General features: G+C 38.6%; 1 protein-coding gene across 6 annotated transcripts in view; it reads left to right on the forward strand.

Moving 5' to 3' along the window:
- The first annotated feature begins 544 nt into the window (after nt 1–544).
- Nucleotides 545–14,887, forward strand: part of SUPT3H (SPT3 homolog, SAGA and STAGA complex component) — a 542,786-nt gene continuing 528,443 nt past the window's right edge. For all 6 annotated transcript variants that reach the window (XM_032409726.1, XM_032409727.1, XM_032409728.1 and 3 more), the window contains exon 1: nt 545–807. The gene's annotated coding sequence lies outside the window, so the exon portion shown is untranslated. The remainder of the gene's footprint in view (nt 808–14,887) is intronic.

Below are 14,887 nucleotides of genomic sequence, written 5' to 3' on the forward strand. Positions count from 1 at the left end.
ATCATCTCGCACCGCCTCTCCAATGCTTTGCTGCAGAGGCAGGGTGGGGAGTGGTGGTGTTCGGGAGCCTGCAGAAGAGCCGGGAGTCTCACGGTCCCAGGAACACCCCGGCACTGCGGTCCCTTGGGGGAGCAGGTCTTTTTGGTCTCTCCGTTTCCCTTCCCCATCCTAAAAGCACAATCCGGTTAAGACTCCGATTCACCCCAGTTCCTAGACAGAAGCTTACACAGGACAATCTCTGCCCTGAAGCTGAAAAGAAACTTCCAGTGTAAGTCACCCAACCGCTCGAAAACCCTTGCCCTGTCAGCTCCATTCTTAAATAGAACGGCCTGGCGCTCGAACACCCTTGGATTCTCAGCTCAACTCCACTGTCTCCCGGCAGGGCCCGCTTCGAGGCCCGCCGCCCGGATCAGGGTTACCCGCCGCAAGGAAAGACGCTGCGGGTGCGCTCCACGACGCCCCGCCCCCGGCGAGCGTGGCGGAAGTGGCTTGCTCGGGAAAGGAGACCACGGCCACCTGGCCGAGCGCGCATGCGCCAGTGCCCGCGCAGCTAGTGGTGGGGGCGTCTGCAGCGCTCCCTCCTCCGGCTCCGCAGCCCCCGCCCCACGGAGAGTCGGGCTCACGCCATTTTGTGCCCCCGCACCCCTGCCCCGGCCGAGCCACCTTCTCCCTTTCTACACTCTCAGCCCTCCACCCCGCCCCTTTCCAAGCGTGTCCCGGGCCGCCGCAGCAGAAATCGCACCATCTCTCCCCACATTCTCCACGCGGGACGTGCCGCCGTGCCTACAAGTGTTCTTTAAATCAGAGGTTGTAGGGGGTGCGGGGGGCGGTGCGGGGCGGGCGGGGAGAGGTCTGCGAACCGGGAGGGACGGCGCGTGGCGAGCCCCGCGTCTTTGGGCCCCGGCCCCACCCTGGCCCCTGCCCGAGGGCGGCCGCGTGGGAGGAATGGGCGTTTGCGCTCAAGGGCTGAAGGGAGGACGGTCGTGTGAGGCGCTGGCCGGGCTCGGCAGCCGGTCCTCCCGCCGAGCGTGGAGCAGGCTCTTGACTCCTCCCCGTCGGCGGGTGGGCGTGGGGCGAGGGGAGCTGGGCAGGCCAGCGGGAGCTGGCGTGGCTGGGGTGTGTTAGGTACCTTTCGCGCGTCCTGTAGCTAGTGTTTTGCTGGGAAGAATCTTTACGGAAGGAAATTGCTTTATGGGCAGGGTGGAAGAAGCGTTAGGTAGCGTTAGGAAACGTGTAGCATCCAGGAAAGCGAAAAGCTCCACTCTGTTCTCTGTGGGCTGTGCCCACATCTGTGACCCCTGGGGAAATTATTTAGCCTGCTTTTGGCTGGGTGTTCCGGTCTGTAGCTGGGGGTAGTAATAGCCTAGTTTAGCACCAGGCACTGATCAATTACATTTAAGTGTAATTCATTTTAGTCTCTATGTTTTAAGAAATTCAGAATGACTGTGACCCTGTTTTCTAAATTAAAAATCAAGACGCTTGAATGTCGTATAAGCGAGAGTAGATTTATAGGAATAGTGGAATGTGATATCTGACACTCAGAGGCGACACTGACATGTGTTGTTAATGTACACGTGGATAAATTAGCATACCCTCGTGAGGCTGATACAAACTTTAAACTGTTTCGTTTGAAAGAAATTAGTATATATTTATCTGGGTGGAAAGGACCTAGGGTTTTAGCCTATGTTAGGAGTCAGAACTTTGGAAATGGAATTGAGTGAACCGTGCAGTGATTTACTTGAAGACCAAATTGAGGGCGGAACTCCTGGAATTTCTGGTGGATGTTTCAGAGAGACAGGATTTGACTGTCAGAACAGTTTTTTGATGGTACTTTGCAAAAAGAGAATGCACTTCATTATTGCAAATTTCTTATCTCTGGGAATATTTAAGCAAAGATCTAGAGCAGCCAAAGTCTAGAGCAGCAATGTCCAATATTGTAGAACTTCCTGCCATGATGGAAATATTCTGTAATCTGTGCTGTACTAATATGGTATGCACTGGCCTCAGGTGGCTCTTGAGCACTTGAAATATGGCTAGTGCACTGAGGAACTTAATTTTAAATTTTGTTTTAATTAATTTAAATATAAATAACCACAAGGGGCTGGTTGCTGCCTTATTGGACAGCCTAAGCTTAGAATTTAGACTTTGAGATCCCTTCCAATTCTTGATTTGGTTGAGTTTTAAGTCAAAGAAGACAACTCTTAGAACATTTATTGCCTTAGGGAATCATAATTATATTCAAATAATGCCTTTTGCTCAAATACTATAGTTCAAAGCATGGGTCTGTTAGTACTTATTTACAGCTTGACAAATTAAAGCAAATCATTCTTTTTACTCCTTAGGTTGTACAGCTAATGCCAGATTCATCTGGAGAGCCATAGCAATACTATCTGGCATTTCCTTTAATCATTATTGTACCGTATTGTGGCCATGGATTTTCACTATCTTTTATCATTTTGGTTAGGTTTAGTGAAAACTTTTCAACTTTTTTGTTCCTGAAGTTTTTTTCCATTTGAAAGGTGGTGTTTTTTTGTTTTATAACTTTTGTATAGTAAAGCAAATTGATAGTTTCTAGTAGTAACCTTTGAGCATTGGGCCATTTTATTTTATTTTTTAAAGATTTTACTTGAGAAAGAGCTCTAAGGGGGGGGAGGAGCAGAGGGACAGGGGAAGCAGTCTCCCCACTGAGCAGGGAGCCTGATATGGGGCTTGATTCCAGGACCCTGAGATCCCGACCTGAGTGGAAGGCCGACATTTAACTGTCTGAGCCACCCAGGTGCCCCACATTGGGCCATTTTAGAAATAGTTTTGTGGTTATTGGTATTCAGAGCTTTTGAAGAGATAGTCTGAAACTTGGTGATATTTGTAAGATTTCTTTCTTTGATATATGTAGATCTTTTTTTCCCTTTTTTTTTTGAGCAGATGTCTATAAAGTTAAGTTTGAGAATAAAACTTAAGAAAACCTTTTTTTATAGATAGCACCCATAACTCTGGCCTGGTGTCTGTAAAATGGTGTCCTTGATCTCAAGGCTGAAGATACTCGCTAGATCTGGGCCAAAAACTTAAAGCTCATGGATTAAGCATATACAGAGAATAGTCTATAACATACAAATCAAAATGCATTGCTCTTACATAGGATGATTGTATACCCCATCTTCTCTGCGACAGTCATTGTTTAGGGCCTATTTGTCCTGGCATAATTATTAATAGAGCCCCATTCATATAAAAAATGTCCCAGTTGGTACCACATAAAAATATCACCCTACTTTTATTCTTGTTGAAATTTGTAATATGTAATTTTAGGAGGATTAACCATATTGCAGTCTCACAAAAGTACTAAAGTATTGAGAGAATTATTGCATGTGTGCTTAAATAATAGATAAGATATCTGGAATAAGGCCAGCAAGTGACCTGTCCATTTAAGCCACTCGTAATTACAAATTTTTGCTTCTCTCCTTATATTGAATGGAAATCTTGGGCAGGTTGATTTTTGTTTTTTTCTACATAAATGATTTTTTGGTATAGGAGGCTGCAAAGAAAGTCAGACCATGTCAATCAAATCAGAAGACTGAGTATTCTTGTTGAAAGTAATACCCATTTTATTTTATGGTGAAGTTGAATAGTGAAGTCGGTCAGAAATCTGTTTATTATGCATTTAGAATGTTCAAGAAGGATTTTGCTTATAGTTCACTTAAATAGTAAAGAAAAATACTTCAGCCAAATGCATTATTGTATTAATTTATACTGTGGTAGGTAAAATGTTTTATTGGGAGTCAAACACACTTGGTTTGAGTCCTTACTCTGCTGAGGATTAAAGGAGGTAATCCATGTGATGCATTGCGTACAGCAAAGCGCATAAGAAGTAAGTGCTCAATAAATATTAGCTGTTTTAGCCTTAAGTTTATTAATTTTTTTAAAGATTTTATGTATTTATTTGAGAAAGAGGGAGAGCACAAGCAGGGGGAGTGGCAGGCAGAGGGAGGGGGAGAAGCAGGCTCCCCGCTGAGCAGGGAGCCTGATGCGGGGCTCGATCCCAGGACTCTGGGATCATGACCTGAGCCGAAGGTAGTCGCTTAACCAATTGAGCCACCCAGGCGCCCCTTAAGTTTATTGGATAAAGGATCTGGAAGAGATATTGACGTTCTGAGATACATTGTGGATAGGTGCAAAGAAGTACTTAAAACTAATTCTGAAAACCTCAGGTTAGTCCTTCTGTACCATATTCTCTCTTTGTGACTTCAGTTAAAGTATTTAACCTCTCTGAGCCTCAATTTCTTCTTCTGTAAAATGGAATAAGTATCTCAACTCATCTTAGCCTTCTCACAGGATTGTTGAAGACTTCAGAAGAGAATTACACAAATTGTCTTGCTTTACAGACATTTTATTATTTAGTTTTATCTCAGCTTGTCAACCTACTATCCCTAGTAAAGACTGACCTTAAATCTGCAAAAATTGTTGTGTATTTTTATTTGTAAAACAGTATAGGGTATTATAGGCACTACCTGAGGTTGCTCTTTTTAACAATACTGTAAATCATGGTATTGGTGCTTTACTGATCTGGTTGCAATACATTTTCTTTTTTTTTCCCCCAAGATTGATTTATTTTAGTGGGGGCGGGGGAGAGGGAGAGAGAATCCTAAGCAGGCTCCACAATGAGCATGTAACCTGACTCAATCCCAGGACCCTGAGATCATGACCTGAGCTGAAACCAAGAGTGGATGCTTAACCGACTAAGCCACCCAGGTGCCTGTGATATATTTTCTGCACAAAACAACTACGTATTACTGCTAAGGGAGACCCAACATTTTAATGGACATTTGATGTATTCCATCTACTGTGCAAAATGCTGTATCTCATTTGTTTGTCCACACATGTCATTCCCACTTAATAGGTGATACTGATGAGGCTGTTACTTTCTGGAATGGTTATGTCAGTTTTTTCGTGTTATACTACTGCCTCTGATAATATCTGGCTGATAGTGGATATTGAAGGTTAAATAAGGCAATGAATATGAAAATAGCATGCTATCTGGCATATGGTATGTAGTAGCTGCTGAAAAAATGGTTGATCATTAAATTCATAGGGCAGTAAATTGAAAGAATTTATGTGAGTGTACTTTATAAATGCAAAATACTATACAAATATAAATTACTTTAAAATCTTGAAGTGTACTCTTGTTTTAAATGCTATAGAGGTCTTATGACTGAAGATTGTGTATTTCACTTCCTTCATATTATTTGCTTCTAGATCTTTAAAGGACTACTCCTAATCATAACATTCCTTCTTTGAGAATGTAGATGTTTAGTGATAATACTTTGTGATATGTTTTTAAGAAACTGTAATTTTGCTTGGATTCTTCTTTCTTTTTCTTCTTCTTCATCATCATCATGATAATGAACTGAGTGCTTTCTACGTACCAGCACTGTCCTGAGTGCTTTATATATATTCCTTCATGTAATCTATAAGAGGAGTATACTTTTAACCTGCATTTTAAAGATGAGGGAATTGAGGCAGGGAGGTGATGTGACTTGCCCAAGGTCACATGGTAAGTGTTCGAGCCTGTATTTGAACTCCAGAGCCCAGCTATTAATGCTAAACTGTGAGTTGGCATAGGCAGATATTTCACAACAAAGTTCACTATGACAAACACATTGTGGAGGTCTTGTGAGTTAATTATGATCAACTTTTATTTGTATGTTCCTTGTGGGATAGTAGAAAGAACTCTGGACCAGAAGTCAGGGGACCTCAGTTTTAGTCCCAGCTGTATCACTAAATAGTGATGTGTCCTTGGGCAGTTCAAGAAACCCCTCTGGACTTCAGTTTCCTCACCTGAAAAATGAGGGATTTGGATGAAATTAGTTTTTTTTAAACTGTAGTTCTGAACCTCAGATGTCTTTGGTCCCCCTCCCGCCAATCTGTATAGTTATAGTTTTGTCTATTATAATTGTTTATCCATCTGCCTCAGATTTACTTTCAAGCAAAGACTTCCTGAACTTTTAAAGTCATCAGTCTCTAAGATAACTTAATGACTACTTACTATGTGTACAACTTCTCAGTAATTTCACATTATTTTAGTGTGTTAAAGGAGATAGGCATTGTTTACAAATGAAAAAAACTAAGGCACTAAAATGGGAGAGTCGTGAATTTTTGTAAAAATACGTATGTACATGGACAGAATATTTCAGGTTATCAGCTACCTGGGATCAAAGCCTGATTTTTATTAGACTTGTGACCTTTAACCACTTTTTACTCTCGCTTTCCTCATTGGTAGGGGGATCATGACATGCCTTGTAGGGTGAGTGTAAACAAACGTGAACTAATATAGGTGAAAGTCCTTTATAAACTCTGAAATGCTTATACAAATTCAGCTTTTTTTTACATGGCAAAAGCAAATCTCTAATTCCTTTTTCTTTTTAATCACATGAACTATGTTTTTAACCACATCAGATAGTTTATTGACTTGTTTATATCTAAAATAGACTCCTCATAAGGTTAAATATTTCTAGAATGTGAATCTAGAGTGGTAGAGAATCTCGATGTTTAAGAGAGCTCCCTTTTTGACATCCTTGTCAAATACGCATACTATTAAAAATATAATTGAATAAAAAATTTTGCATTTATTTTATCTGAAAAGTTAACCATTAAGTCACTCAATTGTATGATATTTTATGTAAAAAAACAGTGTTTTAATATGAGAAAAGTAAGCTTGCCATTTTGTCAGGGTTTGAATGTGAGGTATTTGAGGATGATTTGGTATGCACATTTGCAGTGCTCCTCAAGACCTATTTTTGCAAAGAATAAAATTTTTTTTTGAAACTCAATATTTCCCTAAGAGAGTACTGGATATGAAAGCACTTGAAATAGAAACCTGTATTAATCTGAGACTGAAGAAGAAAAACGTAATAATAAAACTTCACGGGTCTCTGAGCAGTCTGTCACTGGCCTCCTATGTCTGTAGGTTAAAAAGAAGTCGTTGTTTCTGTAGCCAACTAGGATATGTAAATGCACGGTTTCTATCTGCCTATTGGGAATTTTCATAGTTTATAGATGTTTTGATATTCTTTTCAATTCAGATAGATTTTTTGGATGCCTAATATGTGGGAGCCACCGTCGTCTTTATAACACTCCTCTGAGAAAGGCAGAAATTATTCTTGACAGATGGGGAAACTGAACTTGAAAGATTAGTTGGGCCTTATTTTAAGATTCTACTGTATTGATTAATTATCCATCTTAGCACAACCCTGTGAGCATGACTTATTTCAGTTTTCTGCCTTACAACATCTGTCGTAAAACTTCTACAGGATTTCATCTCCACTTGAATGTCTAATAGTTGTCTCAGACTCAATAGGGCTCAAACTGAACTCCTGGTTTGTTTTTTCCTTTTCAGTTTTCCTGATCTCAGTAAATGGCACACCATCCAACCTGTTGCTCAAGCCCCAACTTCAACGTCAACTTCAGAGTCATCTTTGACTGCTTTTGTTTCATACCCCCTGTCTAATCGATTCATTAGCAATCAGCTCTGTCTTCAAAATATATTCCAGAAGACTCATCACTTCTCACCATCTCCACTTGTTCCACTAATTCAGGCCACTGTCCTCCCTTGTCTAAACAACTTCAGTAACTTTCTCACTGGTCTCCTTGCTTGTACCTTTGCTTCTTCATAGTATAATGTCACAGCAGTGAGAGTTAGCTTTTTAAAACCTAAAATATTTCAGGAGCACCTGGATGGCTCAGTCAGTTGAGCCTCTGACTCTTGATTTTGGCTCAGGTCATGATCTCCGGGTCATGAGATCGAGCCTCGTGTTGGGCTCTGCACTCAGTCAAGAGTCAGCTTGGGATTCTGGCTCTCTCCCTGTGCCCCGCCCACCCCCTGTGCTTGTGCATGCATGCACACACGCGCGCGCTTTCTCGCTCTCTCGAAAATAAATAAATCTTAAAAGAAAACCTGAAATATTTCAAGTCTCTTCCTTTGTCACAATTCTCTAATAGTTTCACATTATATTCAACTAAAATTTAATCTCCATGGCCTAGAGGGCTTTATATCATCTGGCCTCTTGCTGCCTATCAGACCTTATTTTCTACTGCTTATCCCCTTTGTTCTCTTCACTTGAGCCACATTGGCCTCAGGATCTTGGTACTTTGCTATTCTTTTTGCCTGGAAGTTCTCCAGAGCTCTCACCTGGGCTTTATTCAGATCTTCTATTAAATGTCACCTCCTGGTTGAAAACAACTTGTTTAATTTGTTTTCATAGCATTTGTCACTACCTGGTATTATATTTATATGCTCATCTCCAGCATTATATTTATATGCTTGTTTCCTGCATTGTAACATCTTTTTGTCTAGCTCAGTCACGACCACATCCCGAGCTCTTACAACAGTGTTTGGCCTGTAGTAGGTGCCCAGTAAATAGTTAGGAATGGATAAAGCCAATGAGCAGGTGGTGCATTGGCTTTAAATAAGGAGGTGCCTTGAATGTCCTAGGAGGGAATCAGGAGAAGGTACAGTGGCTTTGGTAGAGCTGAGTGGAGAGAGTTAGTAAATAAAGGCTTTTCATTTCTTTGTGAAGGAGGAGGTACAGATGCAGTCATCTGCCAACAGTTGGGGAAGTTTATTTTATTAATAAACTAAAATAATGTGTGTGCACTGAAATATTTAATGTTAAACAAAAGGATTAGTAAATGAAAACATTAGATGATAGGGAAAGGAGAATTCCTGATGATCATGAGTCTGGGAAGTCTTCTTGGAGATATTGAGCTTAGGTTGGGCTTTTCTAGGCAGCTAGGATTTGGAGAGGAAACAAAAGGTATCGTAAGTAGGAAGAATTATAGGCTAAAGGTTCAGAAGAACCTGGGATGGTTTGGGAGATAACTGGATATTTGCTTTGACTGCTATGGGAAAGGAGACTGCAGAGGTCCTGTGGGACTGATTTTAGACAATTTTTGTCCTCCAGGTGAAGGAGAAATTTTGGATGCTTTCAGTAGAGGAATAACAAATATTTAGAATGAGTACTCTGGAGATGGTGTGCACAATTAATTAGAAAGGTGGGAGATGGGTTTAAGGTGAGATTGGAAAGGAAGAGATTGCATTAGAATTGCTTTATTAAAAGAAAATATGCCAGGAGCAGATTGCATGGATGTCGTCAGGAAAGGAGCTGGCGAATCAAAAATGCCTTGGATTTTTTTGGACTTCTGTGACTGAGGAGTAGTGTTGCTCTTAATAGAACTGGGAATGTTGGACAGGGAAGCAGGTTTGGTGGGGGAAAATATACCAGGAAATAGTATAATATATTACAGAGAAGAGTTTTTCTGTCTATGAATATGAAGCCTTTGATAATTATATTAAAAAGGTGATTCTCTACTTATAGTATAGCTAATAACTTGCCATTTTGATCATTGGGTGTTCCTTGTGAAAATTTGTAGTTTCTTATCCATACTTATTAGAATCAAAGTGATTTTGGTTAGGAAGTACTTATTCCTGTTCCAATAGTTTTTAAGAAAAATAATTGCTCAATGAATGGTAAGGAAGAATGTTTACTATCATATTGCTATTTATGGTGCTTCATAATTTTCAACATACTTTCATTTCTGCACTTTGATTTTATAGTAATCCAGTGGCCTATGGATAGTTCAGATGTGCTATTCACTTACCTGTTTTTTGTTGTTGTTGTTTAATGCAGTTAAATATGCTTTATTTTCAGATTGTAACAAGTATTAAATTTCAGGACAGTTTTCCCATAATAATTGACTGGGTCTTAGCTGCTCCTCTTGTCTCATAGTATCTTGGGCATTATCTCTAAACTCATTCCATTGAATATATCTGATCTGTTAACTTCAGTAGGCTATAAGCTACTAAATGGCATAAATACGTCTTTCTTATCTTTGTATTCCTTGTTACACCATACAGTAGTTTGATCATTCACGCAACATTTACTGAGAATCAGCAGTGGTAGGCAGCATATTAGGTATTAAAGTTACAGAATAAACAGTGTCCTGTCATTAAGCAGTTAGCAGTTCGAGGACAATGAAATAGTTAACACTGTAGTGTGAGAAGTGCTATGATTGATGCATCTTATTTTAGGTTCTGAACTCATTTAATATGGGGTAAGTGAATACAAATGATTTTTAGTTATGAAAATACAATTAGCAGTTTCAGAAAAATTGCTGTTGATTTTGAAACAGTTATAAATTATGTGAATCATCTGTTCTTGGGTTTATTCATGGTATGTTGCTTCTCTTTTAGCAGGTAATTGTATGGACTCTTGAGCTTTATACCTTCTGAAGTCCACTTGAAATGGGGCATATGTAAATATATTGGAATTACCATTGTGTTATCCCAAATACTAGGTGTAGAAGTTTTACCATTTTGTACACTTAATTTTTTTAATTTTTTACATTCTCAGTGATTGAATGATCATTTGGCATTATTTTTCACAGCAGGAGAAATTTACATCATGATGTAACTTGAGTTTTTTGTTTTTTTTTTTTAAACAACAGAACCAGAATTTAGTGTATAATAGTGTTGGCTTAACCATAATTGCTTCCTGCCTTTGGAGTTCTATGAAAATGAGAATGTTCTGACTGTAACAGTTTTCTATTAATTTATATGATGTAGGATGTTCAGCTTATGAGTGATTGGAATTGGAACTGTGTATGCTCAGAATCAGTACATAGGTCTGCTGAATTAATTTTCCTCAGCAGTGATGTAATAGAAGAAATGATAAAACTGGGTGCCTCAGTGGCTCAGTCGTTAAGTGTCTGCCTTTGGCTCAGGTCATGATCCCAGGGTCCTGGGATCGAGCCCCGCATCAGGCTCCCCACTCCACAGGAAGCCTGCTTCTCCCTCTCCCACTCCCCCTGCTTGTGTTCCCTCTCTCGCTGTGTCTCTCTGTCAAATAAATAAATAAATAAATAAATAAAAGAAATGATAAAACATTCCACTGTCTTAATAAATGGGTAGACTGATGGATTTCACAATCCAGATATTTATGTTGTTTTGATGGTTCTATAACTAGTAATAAAGTTTTCAACTCTTTGAGGTATTTTAAGCCAAAGGTGTTTCATGTTATTTCTTCTTTGGTCATTTAGCACCAAAAATGTGAGCTATAATTAGAAACCCAGTAGCATGTTCATTAAGTTTTTGTTTAATTCACATTTGTAATGTATAACTTTACTACAATTAAAAAAATTTTTTTTTGTTATAGTATTTTCTGAGGGAAAGGGTATATCCTTAAATGCCATCATTTTAAAATAAAAGATGTCACTTTTTCTACTCTGGAATAGGATTTTACAGGTGTGACATAGTATTGGAGCTTGACTTAATATTGTCAGGTGTAAATATAAGTATTAATCAGAGATGAACTCACTCTTTGGGTTCACATTTAAACTGTGGCATGTTGAAATAATCTAGGTCTCCATCTGCACATCTGAATTCATTTTGTAAAATATGGCAAACAGCTGCATTCCAATTGAAAACTAAAACAACTGCAGGACATTAATCCATTGAGAAGATTACAGTAGGTTTTCAGTTCCATGTTAACTGTATTTATTAGAGAAAATTGACTTGAGTGCTTCTGCTTTTAACTGACTTTTTTTTTTAAATGTCTAGGAGAAAGGAAATAGAGCATTGGGTTGATAGGACTTTGATGTGTAAAGAAGTTATGTCTAAAGAAGTTAATTATCTAAATCAAACAAAATGCGGGTATGGGAAATAATTATTTTAAAGATTCTAATGAGCTATCAGCTCATCATGTCAGAAAAATGTTATTCACCTGTTTGATTTAAAAATTAAATAACTTGACTGTGAAAGGATGATCGTGGTTATAATAAACTAGGATTGGGACCTTTTACCTCTTACGAATAAATACTCTTGATACGAAACATTTGCAGTAGGGGGACAACTGAAGAGAGCTGTGGTTTTAATAAGAATTTACTTTCGGAAGTGTCTCCTCTTCAGAGAGTGTTAAAGCAGGGTGACTGGATTTGCACAGTGAAAAAGGGGGCACATTGCTCTAGCAGTGTGTCACGGGACATCAGGCCGCAGGATCATGCCATAGCCTGGCACGTCTTCCAGTCTGACGTGAGTCAACTTAAATCATAACTGTTTTTGGAGGCTGGGGTTAATACATAAACTTTGACTTTAACGTTTTCTCTGGGACATCATATCTTTGCCAGTGTTCTGGTGGGACAAGGGAAACCGTTTTGAAGGTCCTTGAGAGAGCCAGGTTCCTTTTTTATCACTGTCCTGATTCTGTAGGACTGTTCCTAGAAGTCACTGGGTTCCTGTCTGTCTTCCCCCAATCTTGGATTTGGTGATGTGATTTTTTTTTTTTTTTTAACCTGAGTTCTAGTGGTGATGCTTCTTTTCCTATATTATTTGTAGAAAAAAGTACCTATTTTAAAAGTCTGTGTAGAAAAAAACGGAGGCTTAAAAAAAGTTGATGGTCTTTCATAGCATTAGCTTCTTTATGTGTTTTAGAATTTTGGTTTTCAGGCTCAATTTGAGTAAAAGGTTTTTCCTTCTCTGCTCTTTCATTTGGCCTGGCCCTTAGGGATCTCATACTAGACCAGGGCTTATATTGGCGATAGTTGGCCTTGCCACAGAAGGATATTGGGATTATTCCAGATCTAGCCAGCCAGCTAGCGTGCTGCTCATCTTAGACCTCTGTCTTGTTGCCTTCTCTCAAAAGCTTCGTATATTGCCTATCTCAGGCAGTGGTTTATAGTAGTGGTTTATAGTAGTTATATTATAACAAATATATAGTTTTGTTTTTTCCAGTTGTCTTCATGGAGCCCAGTCCTTCCATCTCAGAGCTTGGTGAATAACCCTGGTTCAGGTTTCCTATATCAGTTTTAGCCTCTGTTGCCCACAGGAGCTGTCAGGTTAGAGGATGTATTAAGAAGATAAATTTCGCAGCAAGGTGAAGAATGAACTGAGATGGAAAGAGAGAAGCTATAAGTAGTGCTTATAGAGAGGGCCATAACAGTAGAACAAGATGGGGAGGAGGATGTAAGAACATAAAGTAGAATTTGTTTGTTTGTGTTTTTTTTGTTTTTTTTTGTTTTTTTTACAAATTATAGGGTACAGGAGAAGGAGTCAAAGACTGACGGATTTTGAGCTAGGATGACTGCTAGCAGTAGTGATGTCAGTACTAAAAAGTATTTTATAAGGAAACTAAGTATTTAATATTTGTTGAAGTACGTTAAGGTCTTTTAGTGAAAATATTCAAGTTTCTTAGACTTGTGATTGTGAAAAAAGAGTAACCTAAATTTGTCATATAAAAAAGCTTTTAGCTGATCAATAGAGGGAGAATTCTTAAGGTCTGTGTACAATAATAATAATTAACATTGTATGCTTACTGTGTGCTAAGAGCTGTTCTTAATGCTTTGTACATGTTAGTTCATTGAATGTTCACAACAACCCTAAGAATGTGGGATTATCATTTCCGTTTTAAAGATGAAAGAACTGAAGCACAAAGAAGTTAAGTAATTTGCCCAAAGTCCCAGTAAAGTAGCAGAACTGGGATTTGAACCTAGGCAGTCTGACTCCTGACTTCTCCTACTTTACTACAGTATACCTAAAGTTTGCAGTACTGCTTTATTGTATCATATATTCAAATCTGCAGATCATTTTAAAGGAAAATTATATTGCAAAATTTATATGGACATAGGAAATAATAGCTAACATTTATTGAGCACTTACTGATTAACAGTTGAGGCTTTTATCTACTTTCATTATTTTAATGTTATTTTCACTATTTCTTATTTATGGGACTGCCACATGCATTAAATAAAATAGCATATATTAGGATCGGCATCTACTTTTCCCCTTACGCATCAACTTAATTTTATTGGGAAAAAAAGGTCATATTTTGAATTGATGATTTACTTAACCATGAGATTATAAAATATCACAATGTTTACTTCTGATCTACTGATTGACTTTATTTTTATTATTTATATTTTAGGCTTTGGTTTCGTTAGATTATGCAGTTTTCTAATTTTGTATTTTATAGCTGTGCAACTCTTTCTTTATATTAACTCTTACTTGGAACTCCAATACATGACATAGAAAAATCAGAGTTGTTCTCTGATTCTGGATGGAACTGAGAGGGTGTGCTTTGGGGCCACTGGGAGCTCCTCGAAATACTGCCCATGAACCTTAGGGCTCCCTGGAACACACTTTGAAAACCATGGAGTTCTAGTAAAGTATTTTAATGAGTCTTTTTCTTCCATTATTTATTAAAAATTTGTACTAAAATGTTTATCACTTAAGCAGAACTGGGATTTGAACCTAGGCAGTCTGACTCCTGACTTCTCCTACTTTACTACAGTATACCTAAAGTTTGCAGTACTGCTTTATTGTATCATATATTCAAATCTGCAGATCATTTTAAAGGAAAATTATATTGCAAAATTCATATGGACATAGGAAATAATAGCTAACATTTATTGAGCACTTTTTTTTGATATCGTATTTGATATCGTATTTGACTAAGCAGTTTTTCCTCTTTACTGCTTCATTTTAAAGATTTATTTGAGAGAGAGAGGGCGCATGTGAGTGTGGTGGGTAGGGGGAGGGGCAAAGGGAGATGGAGAGAGAATCCCAAGTAGACCCCATGCTGAGAGCAGAGTCCTAGGCGGGGCTTGATCCCAGGACCCTGAGATCACGACTTCAGTGGAAACCAAGAGTCGGATGCTTAACTGACTGCACCACCCAGGTGCCCCCTCTTTACTATTTCATTTTAATAAAGAACATTAAGTATGGACAAGTCAGATTTATGAACAAATTAGAAATTTAAAATTTTCTATTCTTTTTGAAGTAATTTATAATTGCTTCCATTTTCCATGCACTTATTTATAGTTAAATACATTTTGTAAGCTTTATTTC

Source organism: Phoca vitulina, unplaced genomic scaffold (assembly GCF_004348235.1).
Source record: "Phoca vitulina isolate PV1807 unplaced genomic scaffold, GSC_HSeal_1.0 scaffold11, whole genome shotgun sequence".
NCBI lineage: Eukaryota > Metazoa > Chordata > Mammalia > Carnivora > Phocidae > Phoca > Phoca vitulina.